The following is a 4,580-nucleotide window of genomic DNA, read 5'->3' on the forward strand; positions in this document are numbered from 1 at the left end:
GGAACCTCGATCCTGTATGGAATCAGCCAAGTTTCCTATATTCTTGGAGTTCCAACAATTTAGGGATTGGCGTGTGTGGATGCAAATTTTTGCCTTCTTCTTCTTGGATGAAATCGCACTTACAAAACAATTAACACCTTAGGTCAATGCTGATAACCTCACGCGCCCATGATGAATGGGGGAGGAGGCTTTGGCCGAAGAACCTCTGATGCCAAAGTTAGAATTTGAGGGAAAAGTGTTTAGAGAATTTTGGAGAATTTTGCAAGAGAATTGGCATTAGGTTTTTGGAGAAATAAGGTGGTATTTATAGGGGTGTGGCCGGCCCCTTTTGGAGAAAAGGGATTCGGCCACTTATGGTGTTTTTTGGCTCTAATTGCAAGATATTATGTCAAAATAATACCTTGCAATCAATTAGGAAATTAATTAGAAAATTAATCAATTAATTAGGAAATTAATCAATTAATTTAGGTAATCAATCCTAATTTGAAAAAATTATTGAGGGTTACCTTGTGAGGAGGATTTGATGAGGATTGATGAAATAGGTTTTGAATAAATACCTATTTAATCACATTTGACCTTGATTGAGCCATTATTGTCCACTGCTTACGCGTGGGAGTCCCGGTGTACCTCAAGGGTAATTTTGTCTTTTTCACCCAAGAATCCATATGTCGTCTCCATATTTTTCTTGATTATTTTTGGCCCCACAAATGCCCCCACACCTGTTAGGTTGCTCACAGAAAAGGGCAGCATGTATAAAGATCTGCTTACTTTAGGAAACATAGGTTTATTTCCTGTTTTGACATAGATTCCCTCTTTAATTGGAAATTAGATCCTTCTAGGAAAGAGAAATAAATCACTTCCAAAGTCTAGTTAAGTCTACCTTAAGTAGATGATTAAATCAACTTCAGAGAGCAATTTATTCTACCCTACAAGAGAGAGAAAGCTAGAGGATATTTGTTCCCCCTCCCCTAACAATCTTCTATACTTGCTCGTGTAAATGATCGTCTTTCGTTGCTTTCTTTGTCTTCTCTGCGCCACACCAAGATAAGAAAAAAAATTAATTTTCCGTGTCTTCTTCTTGGATAGTGCTGTCACGGGGCAGCCGTCGAGGTGGTACGGCATGTTGGCTGGCAGGAGCCAGGAACTGGCTCGACATGGGCCGAATAAGTGTTGTGGCAGGGATCACTACTTAGGTTGCTCGCCTTGGCTAAAGCCAAGGGTAGTTGTGCGGCTGGGACCGCGGATTAAGGTGCTAGGGTGCAGTGCTAGGTGAGCCGCATGGCTCATGTCTTTTGGGGTTTTGGACCTAACGGTGGCCAGGCCGACGATTGAGATCAATGAAGAGGTCGCAGGCTTCATGGGCTACTGGAATGTTAGGCTTGTAGGCCTTCTGCCTGCTGGTCTGAGAGAAAAAGGAAAAAAAAAAAAAAAAGCCATCATGGGTTGAGCTTCCCTACCAAGTATCATGAATGGCATTGGCTGCTTAGTCCTTTTTGCTAAGAGAAATGTGGGTTGTTCTCGAGAGAAGAGATGAAGATGATTAAGGCGGATGCATTAGCTTATTTGATCATCGTCGTGGACGAATGAAGGTGGAAAAAAAAAATCCTCCTCACCTGGTCAAGAAAAGCCGAAGACTTACTCCGCTGCTCGTGAGGATCTGCCTACTGCTAATAAGCTTGTGATGACTTGACTTCTTCCAAAAGGAAGAAGATGAGGCTGCTAGATCTGAGCCAGTGACCCCTGCAGTGCCAAAGGTGGCTAGTACATTTATTAATAGGATTACTCAATGTAGAAGTTATGGCATGCCCCCAATGCCGAAATTTATGCCTAAATGTCCATCGGGGGCTAAGTCTGGTTCACCTTTGAAGAAACTTGCTACTATGAAGAGTGATAACGTGGACTCTGCTGCTAAAGTGGCACCAAGGCCTACTCCTTCTACTGCTGAGACTAATTCGCCTATTGGGAAGAAGAAGATTGCTCACATGGGCAGCTGTGAGAAATTCATTAAGCCTGCTTCTGGGGAAGTTGCTAAGATCTGTGCACTTTTGAAACCAAATCTGCTTGTAGATATGAACGTTTGTGCCAAGTTTGTCGATGGCTTTAGAAAGGTTGTTTGCCCAAGTTCCTTTGTGAATCATATGGCCGAGTATAGGAAAACTGTTCTACTTGCAATGATGCAGAAAACGACTATTCTATTAGCTGAGTATATGCTCCTTAACCAAGAAGATACCAAGGCTGCCAAGGAGGTGGCAAAAGGTGTGGCAGCCAAAGCTTATTTTTTTGCCAAGAATAATAAGAGGTTGGAATCTGAGCTCATCGCTTTGAAGGGGTATAATATCTCTACCCCCATTTTCTGTAGCTTGAGACCGTTTTCCAAGAGATTGTTGACTTGAAGACTAGGCTTGACGCGATCCAAGTTAAGTATGAAAGTGCAGAAAATGAGATCGAATGTCACATACCTCATATTCAAGATCTTGAGCGTGCCGTTTCTGAGCTTCGTTCTACTGCTTATGCAAATGATGAAGAGTTGATTGCTGCTTATAACCAAGTGATCCACTTCAAGAAGGCTATTGATAGGCTTGAACCCTAAGTATTGGAACTCCAAGGTGCGCTGAAGATCAACGAAAGTTTGAAGAAAGAAGTGGATGAGCTGCAGCGCCTCCATGTTGGTTTGCTCGAGGAGAACGAGTAGCTAAAAGGTAAGAAGGCTGGGTTTGAGGCTTTGTTTGTTCAGAGTTAGGCCGATTTCGTCAAGCTGGGTTATGTAAATCATCTCTTTGGTAGGTCGTCTGACTTCGAGTTTGCTGGGAGAAACTTTGAAACATTCTCTATTTCTCCCGAAGACTTGATTGCCTTTACTTTTGAGGCCTCCATTGGTGAAGTAGTAGGAGAGGTTGATGTCCCAGCTGGAACAGCCGAGGGTGAAGTGCCGGATAATGCCGCTGCTGGGAACGTTACGGCTGCTGAAGGTGTGGTGGCTGAGTAGTCGTGGGATATCCAAGCTGCTGAAGATAGTCTTCTAGGTAACCTTTAGGATTTTCTTTGTTTTCCTTATTGCTCTTGTTTTTCTTGAACTTCTTCAACCTTTGCTAGTTGTTTATCAATTTTGCTAGAAAATTCAATAAACTTGCTTTCTTCGCTTTTCTTCATCTTCGCTTCTTTTGTTTATGCCAAACCTTTAACTTTTAGACCAGTGACAGGCGTGCTGCTTTTCTATAAGCAAATAGGCTCGCGTAGCCTATGTAGCTATATATATTGGTGTAGAACTTTTGCAAGGTTGTTAACCATAGGGTCGGCAGCTAAACGCCTCACTTACAGAAGCAGACGAGTCTGCGTGACCACTTGGTTTTTAACCTCGGCTTTCTTCAATCCTTTGAGCTGTGTGGCATGCATCACAACATACTGAAGATTTTTGGATCATTAAATTCGCTAACCTTTCGTATCAAAAGTACGTGGTTGTATGAAATTTCGTAAGTAAAGGTTCAAGAGAACTCTTTGTTCTTTATGCAACCAATTTCGTGGGTTGCGTAGTAAGTATCACAAAACTTTAGGAATTAGTGTAGATCTAATTGATCATTCCGCGCTTGGCAGAGGTGAAGCTTATTAACTGCGTAACATGTCAGTAGTGGATAAAGCTTCGTATATGCACGCTAGTTTGTTTAACCTTTCACAAGAATGTGCGTTTGTATAAGTCTACCGTGGCTTTACTGCTCAAAGAGCAAGCCGTAAGTAGTCTTCCAAAAATCGTAGGCTACCTTAATGCACTCAGTAGCAGCTTTAGGGTTCCAGGGTAGCCATCCATGGAGCGTACTGCATAATATGCCTCTTCCATCTCTGAGGCCTGGTTCTCCATGAATTAGGCCAAGAAACCCAGAATCCTTCAGTTAGCTAAGCCTTGAAAAAGACCAGGGCAGCCCGGCTCATCCACGTCTGGATATTCAGAGTGTAAGTTTATCCTCCCACCTTGGAGAACAGACCCATGTGGGTGTTGGGGAATTGGTTTACCCTATCGCACTGGAGAGCAATTAGTTTATCTTCTCGCACTAGAAAGCAAATCCAAATGGGTGTCGGGGAATTGGTTTACCATTTTGCACTGGAGAGCATGGTTGGTTCCTCGGGGGGGAGCAATCTGTGATGAGTCCCTAAGTATGACGCGATCTTCTTTTGAAGTGCATGAGTGATTAATTGTTGTAACCATGCAATCGAGGCAAGTTGTATATTACTTTTGAATTCTTCATTGAAAAACAAGTGAAACGAACGAGAACTTAGCTGTAAAGTAGGAACTACATAACAACTGATAATCCTCGGCTAGCGAGGTGGTACCCGTCGAGCTGCTTGAGTCTTTAAGCTTTGATTATGGAGCAAGGGTCGGCTGGGGCCATGTGACATGCAGCAGGAGGTGGTGCTTAACTGCCGATACATGTTGTTCCTACGTAGAATCTTCTGGGGCGACGAGGATACTTGCTTCCAAGCATCTTTCTAGTGTTTGTCTGCCTTTGGCGTGCCTTTTGGGCTAAGTTGTTACGTTCGTCAAAAAACTTTGCAATGGCGATGTCTGTGCCTTTACCATTGCACGTCTG

The 4,580-nt window shown here is 43.1% G+C and overlaps 1 pseudogene; it reads left to right on the forward strand.

The window, feature by feature from the left end:
• Positions 1-2,069: 2,069 nt before the first annotated feature.
• LOC148690569 (uncharacterized) lies at positions 2,070-2,986 on the forward strand (annotated as a pseudogene).
• The last annotated feature ends 1,594 nt before the right edge of the window (positions 2,987-4,580 follow it).

Source organism: Pyrus communis, chromosome 15 (assembly GCF_041283825.1).
Source record: "Pyrus communis isolate YQ-2024b chromosome 15, ASM4128382v1, whole genome shotgun sequence".
Classification (NCBI taxonomy): Eukaryota; Viridiplantae; Streptophyta; class Magnoliopsida; order Rosales; family Rosaceae; genus Pyrus; species Pyrus communis.